The sequence below is a fragment of the Moschus berezovskii genome, chromosome X (genome assembly GCF_049115385.1).
Source record: "Moschus berezovskii isolate FMDL1 chromosome X, NW_MosBer_1.0, whole genome shotgun sequence".
Classification (NCBI taxonomy): Eukaryota; Metazoa; Chordata; class Mammalia; order Artiodactyla; family Moschidae; genus Moschus; species Moschus berezovskii.
In genome coordinates this window covers 83,441,372-83,455,493 of record NC_142488.1, presented here as the reverse complement: position 1 = coordinate 83,455,493, position 14,122 = coordinate 83,441,372, and positions in this window count along the sequence as shown.

The window sequence follows — 14,122 nt, the reverse complement described above, 5'->3', positions numbered from 1 at the left end:
AAAAACTCTGATGCTAGGAGGGATTGGGGGCGGGAGGAGTCGGGGACGACAGAGAATGAGATGGCTGGATGACATCACCAGCTCGATGGACGTGAGATTGGGTGAACTCCAGGAGTTGGTGATGGACAGGGAGGCCTGGCATGCTGTGATTCATGGGGTCGCAAAGAGTCGGACACAACTGAGCAACTGAACGGAACTGAACTGTGCTTCTTCCAGCCCAGCGTTTCTCATGGTGTACTCTGCATATAAGTTAAATAACCAGAGTGATAATATATAGCCTTGACGTACTCCTTTCCCGACTTGGAACCAGTCTGTTGTCTAGTTTTAACAGTTGCTTCCTGACTTTCATACAGGTTTCTCAAGAGGCAGATTAGGTGGTCTGGTATTCCCATCTCTTTCAGAATTTTCCACAGTTTGTGGTGATCCTCACTTTCAAAGACTTTGCCATAGTCAATAAAGCTGAAGTAGATGGTTTTCTGGAACTGTCTTGCTTTTTCGATGATCCAGTGGACGTTGGCAATTTGATCTCTGGTTCCTCTGCTTTTTCTAAAAGTAACTTGAACATCTGAAATTTCACAGTTCACATATTGTTGAAGCTTGGCTTGGAGAATTTTGAGCATTACTTTGCTAGAGTGTGAGATGAGTGCAATTGTTCAGTTAGTTTGAGCATTCTTTGGCATTGCTTTGCTTTGGGATTGGAATGAAAACTGACCTTTTCCTGTCCTGTGGCCACTGCTGAGTTCCCCAAATGTGCTAGTGTATTGAGTGCAGCACTTTCACAGCATCATATTTTAGGATTTGAAATAGCTCAACTGGAATTCCATCACCTCCATTAGCTTTGTTCATAGTGATGCTTCCTAAGGCCCACTTGACTTCACATTCCAGGATGTCTGGCTCTAGGTGAGTGATCACACCATTGTGATTATATGGGTCATGAAGATCTTTTTTGTATAGTTCTTCTGTGTATTCTTGCCACCTCTTCTTAACATCTTCTGCTTGTACTAGTTCCATACCATTTCTGTCTTTTATTGAGCCCATCTTTGCATGAAATGTTCCCTTGGTATCTAATTTTCTTGAAGAGATCTCTAATCTTTCCCATTCTATTGGTTTCCTCTATTTCTTTGTATTGATCGCTGAGGAAGGCTTTCTTATCTCTCCTTGCTATTCTTTGGAACTCTGCATTCAAATGGATATACCATTCCTTTTCTCCTTTACTTTTTGCTTCTCTTCTTTTCACAGCTATTTTTAAGGCCTCTTCAGACAGCCATCGGAGAAGGCAATGGCAACCCACTCCAGTACTCTTGCCTGGAAAATCCCATGGACATTGGAGCCTGGCAGGCTGCAGTCCATGGCATCACTGAGAGTCAGACACGACTGAGCGACTTCACTTTTCAGTTTCACACATTGGAGAAGGAAACGGCAACCCACTCCAGTGTTCTTGCCTGGAGAATCCCAGGGACGGGGAAGCCTGGTGGGCTGCCGTCTATGGGGTTGCACAGAGTCGGACACGACTGAAGTGACTTAGCAGCAGCAGCAGCAGACAGACATTTTGATTTTTTGTATTTCTTTTTCTTGGGTATGATCTTGATCCCTGTCTCCTGTACAAGTCATGAACCTCCGTCCATAATTCATCAGGCACTCTGTTTATTAGATCTAGTCCCTTAAATCTATTTCTCACTTCCACTGTAGAATCATAAGCGATTTTATTTAGGTCATATCTGAATGGTCTAGTGGTTTTCCTTACTTTCTTCAATTTAAGTCTGAATTTGGCAATAAGAAGTTCATGATTTGAGCCACACTCAGCTCCCAGTCTTGTGTTTGCTGACTGTATAGAGCTTCTCTCTCTTTGGCTGCAAAGAATATAATCAATCTGATTTCGGTGTTGACCATCTGGTCATGTCCATGTGTAGAATCTTCTCTTGTGTTTTTGGAAGACGGTGTTTGCTATGACCAGTGCATTCTCTTGGCAGAACTCTATTAGCCTTTGCCCTGCTTCATTCTTTATTCTAAGGCCAAATTTGCCTGTTACTCCAGGTGTTTCTTGACTTCCTACTTTTGCATTCCACTCCTTTATAATGAAAAGTACATCTTTTTGGTGTGTTATTTCTAAAAGGTCTTGTAGGTGTTCATAGAACTGTTCAACTTCAGCTTCTTCAGCATTCTTGGTCAGGGCATAGACCTGGATTGCCATGATATTGAATGGTTTGCTTGGAAATGAACAGAGATCATTCTGTCTTTTTGGAGACTACATCCGAGTACTGCATTTCAGAATCTTTTTTTTTTTTTTTTTTGACTGTGATGGCTAGTTCATTTCTTCTAAGGGATTCTTGCCCACAATAGTAAGTATTATGATTATCTAAGTTAAATTCACCCATTCCAATCCATTTTACTTTGCAGATTCCTAAAATATCAACATTCACTTTTGCCATATCCTGTTTGACCACTTCCAGTTTGCCTTGATTCATCGACCAGGTTCCTATGCAATATTGCTCTTTACAGCATCACACCTTCTATCACCAGTCAAATCCATAACTGGGCGTTATTTTTGCTTTGGCTTTGTCTCTTCATTCTTTCTGGAGTTATTTCTCCACTGATTTCCAGTAGCATATTGTTCACCTACTGACCTGGGGAGTTCTTCTTTCAGTGTCCTATCTTTTTGCCTTTTCATACTGTTCATGAGGTTCTCAAGGCAAGAATACTGGTAACAAGACTTACTTAGCTTTCAGCTAACATTTACTCTACTTGCAATTTAGACAATTCTTTAACCTTGTCACTTTATTTTATTCTTGTATATGAAAAACAAAAGTGGGAATGTAAGTTCGATGATTTCCTATTCTCTAAGTAAAAGAATATCTTTTTTAAAAATTCCATATTGGAGTATAGTTGATTTACAATGTTGTGTTAGCTTCTGGATATAACAAAGTGATTCAGTTACACATGTATCTATTCTTTATCAAATTCTTTCCCCATTTAGGTTATTGTAGAATATTGAATAGAGTTCCCTGTGCTATACAGTAGGTCCTTTTTGGTTATCTATTTTAGATATGACATGCAGTCTATGCATGTCAATCTCAGAGTTTGATGTTATTTACCTCTATTAGCAATCCTGATGCTTTTTTTTAACTCTTAAATAAACCACCTACTCTATTCTCAGGAAGCTCTCTTTGTCACGGATGAATATTTTCAAGGCACATTAAGATTGTCTATATTTGAAGTAATTCCTGGGCATACAGTGTAGTTCTGGAGAAATATGATATTGGAGTGTTAGACACTGACCATTATTAACCAACAGTTAATGAGAAGTTTACTACATGTGAGGCATTGTTCTCTGTGCTTTATTATGATACTTTGTTTCTGACACATACCCTATGCTCAGTTTTCAAATAGGGTATTTGAGGCTTAACAATTTATTAAGCTTCTAAATGGTGAATTCAAATCTACCTACTGAAATCAAATATCTGAGAATAACTTCAAAGTAACCACATTGAGAAGCTTAAAAGTTTCGGAATCTCTTATGGAACAGCTTCCACAACTTTTTACCTGTCTTTTAAATATCTTCAGTATTGGCTATATTCATTTTTGAGAATAGTTTCTATTTTGGAAATAGCTTGGGCTTTGGAAACAAGTTTTGTAAATCAGAAATAGTGATTTATTTTTAATTTATTTTTTATTGGAGGCTAATTATTTTACAGTATTATATTGGTTGGTTTTGCCACACATTGACATGAATCTTCCCCAGGTGTACATGTGTTCCCCTTCTTGAACCCCCCTTCCCACCTCCCTCCTCCCCTTATCCTCCCTCTGGGTCATCCCCATGCACTAGTCCCAAGCATCCTGTATCATGCTTCAAACCTGGACTGGTGATTCGTTTCATATATTATAATATACATGTTTCAATGCCATTCTCCCAAATCATCCCACTCTCACACTCTCCCACAGAGTCCAAAAGACTGTTCCATACACTTGTGTCTCTTTTGCTGTCTCGCTTACAGGGTTATCATTACCATCTTTCTAAATTCCATATATATGCGTTTAGTTCAGTCGCTCAGTCGTGTCCGACTCTCCGCGACCCCATGAATCACAGCACACCAGACCTCCCTGTCCATCACCAACTCCCGGAGTTCACTCAAACTCATGTCCACAGAGTCGGTGATGCCATCCAGCCAACTCATTCTCTGTCGTCCCCTTCTCCTCCCGCCCCCAACCTTTCCCAGCATCAGAGTCTTTTCCAGTGAGTCAACTCTTCGCATCAGGTGGCCAAAGGATTGGAGTTTCAGCTTTAGCATCAGTCCTTCCAATGAACACCCAGGACTGATCTCCTTTAGAATGGACTGGTTGGATCTCCTTGCAGTCCAAGGGACTCTCAACAGTCTTGTCCAGCACCACAGTTCAAAAGCATGAATTCTTCGGCGATCAGCTTTCTTCACAGTCCAACTCTCACATCCATACATGACCATGGGAAAAACAATAGCCTTGACTAAACGGACCTTGGTTGGCAAAGTAATGTCTCTGCTTTTTAATATACTATCTATGTTGGTCATAACTTTCCTTCCAAGGAGTAAGCGTCTTTTAATTTCATGGCTGCAATCAGCCATAATGCAATATATGCGTTAGTATACTGTATTGGTGTTTTTCTTTCTGGCTTACGTCACTCTGTATAATAGGCTCCAGTTTCATCCACCTCATTAGAACTGACTCAAATGTATTCTTTTTAATTGCTAATACTCCGTTGTGTATATGTACCAAAGCTTTCTTATCCATTCGTCTTCAGATGGACATCTTGGTTGCTTCCATATCCTGGCTATTATAAACAGTGCTGCGATGAACATTGGAGTACATGTGTCTCTTTCAACTCTGGTTTCCTCGGTGTGTATGCCCAGGAGTGCGATTGCTGGATCATACGGCAGTTCTATTTCCAGGTTTTTAATGAATCTCCACACTGTTCTCCATAGTGGCTGTACTAGTTTGCATTCCCACCAACAGTGTAAGAGGGTTCCCTTTTCTCCACACCCTCTCCAGCATTTATTTCATATAGACTTTTGGATAGCAGCCGTTCTGACTGGCGTGAAATGGTATCTCATTGTGGTTTTGATTTGCACAGAAATAGTGATTTAGAGTGGTATCTTAGTACATGAGACTATGTCTTTGGAGTATGATAGTCCTAAATTTCTATTAGAGCTCTACCACTCTAAACTCTACTTAAAGTCCCTGAGCCCTAATTCCCTCATCTGAAATACAAGAAACGTATCATCTACCTTACAGCCATTGTGAAGACTAAATGGAATATATTTTCTGTCTATATAAATAGATAATAGATATGTACAGTAAAAAAATAAATGTTTGTTTTCTCCTTCTCAAAAGAAAACAAAACAAATCTACCTACTAAGACTCCAAACATAGGTTCTTTTTACTGTATCATTTTCCCTTCCTATATAATTATAAGCCCATGCCTCCAAATATCTGTCTTTCCCCCCATTTCTATATGTGTTCTAACACAAAATAGCTGGAAACTAAAACAATTGGGTGCAGTTATTATAATCTCATTATTTAAACTAAATTGCACTCATCTCACACTCTAGCAAAGTAATGCTCAAAATTCTCCAAGCTAAGCTTCAACATTAGGTGAACTGAGAACTTTCATCTTCCGGATCATAGTAAAAGCAAGAAAATTCCAGAAAAACACTTACTACTGCTTCATTGACTACACTAAAGCCTTTGACTGCGTGGATCACAGCAAACTGTGGAAAACTCTTAAAGAGATGGGAATATCAGACCACCTTACCCACCTCCTGATAAATCTGTATGCAGTTCAAGAAGCAACAGTTAGAAGTGGACATGGAACAATGGATTGGTTTAAATTGGGAAAGGAATACGACAAGACTGTGTTGTCACCTTGCTTATTTAATTAATATGCAGAGTACATCATGTGAAATGCCAGATTGGATGAAGCACAAGCTGAAATCAAGATTACAGGGAGAAATATCAGTAACTTCAGATATGCAGATGACACCACCCTTATGGCAGAAAGCTAAGAGGAAGTAAAGAGCCTCTTAATGAAAGTGAAGGAGGAGAGTGAAAAAGCTGGCGTAAAAGTCAACAGTCTAAAAACTAAGATTATGGCATCTGGACCCATCATTTCATGTCAAATAGATGTGGAAACAATGGAAACAGTGAGAAACTTTATTTGGGGGGCTCCAAAATTGCTGAAGATGGTGACTGTATCCATGAAATTAAAATGCTTGCTCCTTGGTAAAAAAGCTATGAACAACTTAGACAGCATACTAAAAAACAGAGATATTACTTTACTGACAAATGTCCGTCTAGTCAAAGCTATGGTTTTTTCAGTAGTCATGTATGAATGTGAGAGTTGGGCTATAAAGAAAGCTGAGCACTGAAGAATTGATGCTTTTGAGCTATGGTGTTAACAAAGACTCTTGCGAGTCCCTTGGACTGCAAGATCAAAGGAGTCAATCCTAAAGGAAATCAGTCCTGAATATTCATTGGAGGGACTGATGCTGAAGCTGAAGCTCCAATACTTTGGTCTCCTTCTGCGAAGAGCTGACTCATTGGAAAGACCCTTATGCTGGAAGAGACTGAAAGCAGGAGGAGAAGATGTTTGGACAGCATCACTGACTCAATGAACATGAGTCTGAGCAAGCTCCGGGAGTTGGTGATGGACAGGGAAGTCTGGTGTTCTGCAGTCCCTGTGGTCACAAAGAGTCGGAAATTACTGAGCAACTGAACTGAACTGAACCTAAATTTTGATACCACCCAATCTGAAGATTGTGTTTTTCATGAAAACAAGAAAATGATAGCTATCATTTATGGTAAGTGCTCACACATTGGGACATTTTGCCCCATCAGTCAATTAACAGCATTAATAGTTATATTTAGTGAGAATCCCCTATGATGCATTCTGTATTAATCAACCACTAATGTCATAATAACCTTCCATGGTAAAGATTTTTCTTGCCATTTTATAGTTGAGTCAGCAGAAGTTTTATATATATAGATAGATAGAGTTAATGCCAAACAGCTAGTTAAGTAAAAAAGCCAGTATTCAAACTCGGATAACTTTCACCTCAAAATTCCTGTTCTTTTCCCACTACATCATCCTGATGACACTACTCATTACCCAAAATACTGATAATTTCATTCCTCTGAATTATCTTTCTCTAACTCTACTTCCCCCATCAATGACAACTTTATTAAATGGCCATTCATTTACTGTAATTTTCTTCACTTGTCAACTGTAATTAGTTTATACCTCTTTCTACATCTTTTAAAAACACCATCTTCCCAGATAAAATGGAGCAAGAGTTCCACCAATCTACCCGATACCATCACAGCTCACATCACACCACTATGAGTGAATATCTATAATAATTTTAGCCCCATATGAAGATAAAACTGATGTATCTTTTCTGTACCATTGTGCAATGACTAAGTAGGCATATTGGAATTTTGAGGCATAGAAAAGCAAATTAAAAATATTGATCATCTAGGTTTTTGCTGTCTGAAGAAGTATATGCAAATGTGTAGAATTAAGAGAAATGAGTTGTTTTACATACACAGCTGCACATTAAGTAGAAAAGTAAGTATAGTTGAAACAGTCTGAGTTTACTTGGTATCAGAGGTAAGTTTCTGTGTAAACAGCATGTTTATATGCAGCTATTTGCCTAACCACTCTCCTTTCATAATTTCCTCCTAATTTATTTAAGAATGAGTTACTTACAACTTCTTGTTTGGCAAATAGTTTTCCCAAACCATTTAGCACTATAGTACTGTTATTTAGTAAAGCCACAGTATCAGATATTCAATGGCTTAAAAGTATCAATACAAGATATTCTCTCTTCTTTCCCATCTGACATTACCCCTCAAATGAAATTCAAACATATACCTATTAAAGGTCACCATAGGTATGTGATTAACAATTTCTTTACTTCCTAAATTTTAGACTTGTCATAGGACGAGTAGATTAAAAAATAGAATGTGTATTTATTTCTTCTTCTTACAAAATGCCTTGATACATGCTCTTATCTCCTTATTACCACAAAATGGAAGCAGATTTTAACATAATATAAAGACAAAGACACCCTATGGAATGCTGAAATGCTCCATGGTGCTTTAATGGTCTTTTTAAATCACATTCAAACATTTATAGCTAAATTTAATACTTGTCATTAAGAAAAATGTGCAGCTCCTTCCTCCATAAGAGAATCACAGTAGACAGTGAATGGTTATTGATGTGAGATAGCTAAAAGGGTAAAATGCAGGAAGTGAAATTTGGATTAGCCTTTTTTTATTGGGCTTTACTTTAAAATTTCCCAAAGCAGAGGTCACATGGTTGCAAAACAGGTCATATAATTTCCCTGATAGCATCAGTTCAGTTCAGTTCAGTTCATTCGCTCAGTCGTGTCGGACTCTTTGCGACCCCATGAACCACAGCACGCCAGGCCTCCCTGTCCAACACCAACTCCCAGAGTTCACTCACACTCATGTCCATAGAGTCGGTGATGCCATCCAGCCATCTCATTCTCTGTCGTCCCCGTCTCTTCCCACCCCCAATCCCTCCCATCAGACTCTTTTCCAGTAAGTCAACTCATCACGTGAGGTGGCCAAAGTATTGGAGTTTCAGCTTTAGCATCAGTCCCTCCAAAGAACACCCAGGATTGATCTCCTTTAGAATGGACTGGTTGGATCTCCTTGCAGTCCAAGGGATTCTCAAGAGTCTTCTCCAGCACCACAGTTCAAAAGCATCAATTCTTCGGCGATCAGCTTTCTTCAAGTCCAATTCTCACATCCACACATGACCACAGGAAAAACCATAGCTTTGACTAGACGGACCTTGGTTGGCAAAGTAATGTCTCAGGTATAAAACAAATGACGGAGCACAGGAAGATGGGGGAGAAATAGGACAGGGCGACCACTTTCTCCCCCACAAAATCAGCAAAAGAACATTTGAACGCTGAGTAAATCCCACAAAACAACTTCTGAATACCGGCAGAGGACATCAGGCACTCAGAAAAGCAGCCCATAGTCGTCGAAAGGAGGTAGGAAATAGTATAAAAGATTAAAAAGAGAGACAAAAGAGGGAGGGACGGAGCTCCGTCCCGGGAAGGGAGGCTTAAAAAAAAAGAGAAGTTTCCAAACACCTGGAAACACTGGCGAGTGGAACCTCAGAGAGCCGCATAACTGGGAGACAAAAAACATAAATAATTAAAACTCACAGACTAAGTGCCCAGAGGAAACTCTCAGCAGGAGAGCGGCGCAGACGCCCGTGCTCCCCACTAGCAGGTGGGGGCTGGGCAGGGAGGCGTGGGTGGCGGCGCTTAGAGGGAGAACCGCGCTTGAACGCCCCAGGGCAAACTGAGGTCGAGAACTTGAGATACCAAAGCAGAAGCTGCAGCTAAAAGGTGAAAAGGCTAGGAAAAGCCTGCGAAAAGCCACAACCCAGGACTCTACCAGCCCTGCCCACAGAACAGGGCGCTGAGCAGAGCGAGCCAGCAGTGGGCGGCCCATCCCCCAGCCCCCACCTACACAGGCGGGGAGGTAAGCCAGCTCCCGGGTGGGGGCAGCCACGACCCCAGAGAGGCTTCCCATGCCAAGCTGCAGGCAGGCTTCCTTGCTAACCAGGACTTCTTGGGTTCGGGCCGGTCGATATCCGCCTGAGAAACTGTGCCGGTTGTACTCCCAGAAAATCGAGCGGCAGGGATCAGGAAGTAGCAGCGACCGTGCTCGCCAAACGCCTGGTCACCTGAGCTGCTTGGACCAGGGAAGGCACAAAACTCAGGCCCAGCCAAGTCTGTGCCTTTGTGGAGTACCAGAGGACCTGAACCTGAGCCGCTCAGACCTGTGAAGTGCATGCAACCCAGCGCCAGCTGCGGACAGCTCCCAGCAGAGCAACCTAGAGCCTAAGCAGCATAACAGGGAAAGCACACACACCTCGAGTGGGAGCATTCCCAGTGTAGCCGAGACACTGTGAGTACTCCCCACAGACACCAAGGATATTTGTTAGCTGTGTTCCTATCTCCCCACAGCAGGACTGAACAGGTGAGCCGGGGGTGGGGGGGAAAAAAAGTGTCCACCACCGCATCCTGGTGTCAGGACGGGAATTAGACACTGAGGAGACCAGAAAACAGAAGAGCTTTTTCAACAGAAGGAACTGCCTTGGAAGTAACAGAGGAAGAAACCTTGAGCCTACTGCAAGAATAAGATTGAAAAACAGAGGCAGAGGCTTAAGTCCAAATCCTGAGAACACCAGAGATCTCCTGTTCCAGAGAACATTAATTGATAGGTACTCATCAAATGCCTCCATACATACACTGAATCCAGGCACCACCCAAGGGTCAACAAGTTTCAGTGAAAGATATACTACACAAAATATCCAGCAACACAAGAGACTAGCACTGAGCTTCAATATACAGGCTGCCCAAAGCCACTCCAAAACCACTGACATCTCAAACTCATTACTGGACACTTCATTGCACTCCAGAGAGAAGAAATCCAGCTCCACCCACCAGAACATAGACACAAGCTTCCCTAACCAGGGAACCTTGACAAGTCACCCATCCAACCCCACACACAACGAGGTAACTACATAATAAAGAGAATTCCACAAACTGCCAGAAGACGGAAAGGCCACCCCGAACACAGCAATATAAGCAAGATGAAGAGGCAGAGAAATACCCAGCAAGTAAAGGAACAGGATAAAGGCCCACCAACACAAACAAAACAGGACGATATTGGGAACCTACCCGGTAAAGAATTTCGAATTTTAATTGTGAAAATGATTCAAAATCTGGAAAGCAAAATGGAGTTACAGGTAAATAAACTGGAGAAAAGGATTGAGAAGATGCAAGAAATGTTTAATAAGGAAATAGATGAAATAGAAAAGAGTCAATATACAATGAATAATGCAATAGATGAGATCAGAAACACTCTGGAGGGAACAAACAGTAGAATAAGGGAGGCAGAAGACAGGATAAGCAAGCTAGAAGATAGAATTGTAGAAATAAATGAAACAGAGACGGAAAAAGAAAAACGAATTAAAAGAAATGAGGACAATATTAGAGACCTCTGGAACAATGTTAAACGCCCCAACATTCGAATCATAGGACTCCCAGAAGAAGAAGACAAAAAGAAAGACCATGAGAGAATACTTGAGGAGATAATAGTTGAAAATTTCCCTAAAATGGGGAAGGAAATAATCACCCAAGTCCGAGAAACACGGAGAGTCCCTAACAGGATAAACCCAAGGCGAAATACTCCAAGGCACATATTAATCAAATTAACAAAGATCAAACACAAAGAACAAATATTAAAAGCAGCAAGGGAAAAAGAGCAAATAACACACAAGGGGATCTGCATAAGGATAACAGATGATCTTTCAGCAGAAACTCTGCAGGCCAGGAGGGAATGGCAAGACATACTTAAAATGATGAAAGAAAGTAACCTACAGCCCAGATTACTATACCCAGCAAGGATCTCAATCAAATATGAAGGAGAAATCAAAAGCTTTCAGTTCAGTTCAGTTAAGTTCAGTCACTCAGTCGTGTCCGACTCTCTGCGACCCCATGAATCACAGCACGCGAGGCCTCTCTGTCCATCACCAACTCCCGGTGTTCACCCAAACTCATGTCCACAGAGTCGGTGATGTCATCCAGCCATCTCATTCTCTGCCGTCCCCTTCTCCTCCCGCCCCCAACCTTTCCCAGCATCAGAGTCTTTTCAGTGAGTCAACTCGTCGCATGAGGTGGCCAAAGTATTGCAGTTTCAGCTTTAGCATCAGTCCTTCCAATGAACATCCAGGATTGATCTCCTTTAGGATGGACTGTTTTGATCTCCTTGCAGTCCAAGGGACTCTCAAGAGTCTTCTCCAACACCACAGTTCAAAAGCATCAATTCTTCGGTGCTCAGCTTTCTTCACAGACTAGCAAAAGCTGAGAGAATTCAGCATCACCAAACCAGCTCTCCAACAAATACAAAGGATTTTCTCTAGACAGGAAACACAGAAAGGGTATATAAACTCGAATCCAAAACAATAAAGAAAATGGCAACGGGATCAGACTTATCAATAATCACCTTAAACGTAAATGGATTGAATGCCCCAACCAAGAAGCAAAGGCTGGCTTAATGGATACAAAAACAAGACCCCCATATATGTTGTCTACAAGAGATCCACCTCAAAACGAGGGACACATACAGACTGAAAGTGAAGGGCTGGAAAAAAAAAAAAAAAACATTCCACGCAAATAGAGGCCAAAAGAAAGCAGGAGTAGCAATACTCATATCAGAAAAAATAGATTTTAAAACAAAGGCTGTGAAAAGAGACAAAGAAGGAAACTACATAATGATCAAAGGATCAACCCAAGAAGAAGATATAATAATGATAAATATTTATGCACCCAACATAGGAGCACCGCAATATGTAAGACAATTACAAACAAGTATGAAAGGGGAAATTAACAATAATGCAATAATAGTGGGAGACGTTAATACCCCACTTACATCTATGGATAGATCAACTAAACAGAAAATTAACAAGGAAACACAAACTTTAAAAGGTACAATAGACCAGTTAGTCCTAATAGATCTCTATAGGACATTTCACCCCAAAACAATGAATTTCACCTTTTTCTCAAGCACACACGGAAACTTTTCCAGGATAGATCACATCCTGGGCCACAAATCCAGCCTTGATAAATTTTTTTAAAAATGAGAAAATTCCAAGCATCTTTTCTGACCACAATGCAGTAAGATTAGATCTCAATTACAGGAGAAAAACTATTAAAAATGTCAACATATGGAGGCTGAACAACACGCTGCTGAATAATGAATAAATCATAGAAGAAATCAAAAGAGAAATCAAAATATGCATAGAAATGAATGAAAATGAAAACACAACAACCCAAAACCTCTGGGACACTGTAAAAGCAGTGCTACAGGGAAGTTCATAGCAGTACAGACACACCTCAAGAAACAAGAAAAAAGTCAGCTAAATAACCTAATTCTACATCTAAAGCAACTAGAAAAGGAAGAAATTAAGTACCCCAGGGCTAGTAGAAGGAAACAAATCGTAAAAATTAGGGCAGAGATAAATGCAAAAGAAACAAAAGAGACCATAGCAAAAATCAACAAAGCCAAAAGTTGGTTCTTTGAGAAGGTAAATAAAATTGACAAACAACTAGCCAGACTCATCAAGAAACAAACGGAGAAGAACCAAATCAATAAAATTAGAAATGAAAATGGAGAGAAAACAACAGACAACACAGAAACACAAAGGTTTATTAGAGAATACTATCAGGAATTAAATGGCAATAAAATAAATAACTTGGAATAAATGGACAAATTCCTAGGAAAGTACACCTTGCCAAAACTGAACCAGGAAGAAATAGAAAATCTGAACAGACCCATTACAAGCACGGAACTAGAGGCTGTGATCAGAAATCTTCCAGCAAACAAAAGCCCAGGTCCAGACGGCTTCACAGCTGAATTCTACCAAAAATTTAGAGAAGAGCTAACACCTATTTTACTCAAACTCTTCCAGAAAATTGCTGAGGAAGGGAAACTTCCAAACTCATTCTATGAGGCCACCATCACCCTAATCCCAATACCTGCTAAAGATCCCACAAAAAAAGAAAACTAGAGGCCAATATCACTGAGGAACATTGCAAAAATGCTTAACAAAATTCTAGCAATCAGAATCCAACAACACATTAAGAAGATAATACATCATGACCAAGTGGGCTTTATCCCAGGAATGCAAGGATTCTTCAATATCCGCAAATCAATCAATGTAATACACCACATTAACAAACTGAAAAATAAAAATCATATGATTATCTCAATAGATGCAGAGAAAGCCTTTGAAAAAATACAGCATCCTTTTATGATAAAAACCCTCTAGAAAGTGGGAATAGAAGGCACATACCTCAACATAATAAAAGGTATATACAACAAACCCACAACAAACATTATCTTCAATGGTGAAAAATTGAAAGAATTTCCCCTAAAGTCAGGAACAAGACAAGGGTGCCCACTCTCACCACTACTATTCAACATAGATCTGGAAGTTTTGGCTACAGCAATCAGAGCAGAAAAAGACATAAAAGGAATACAA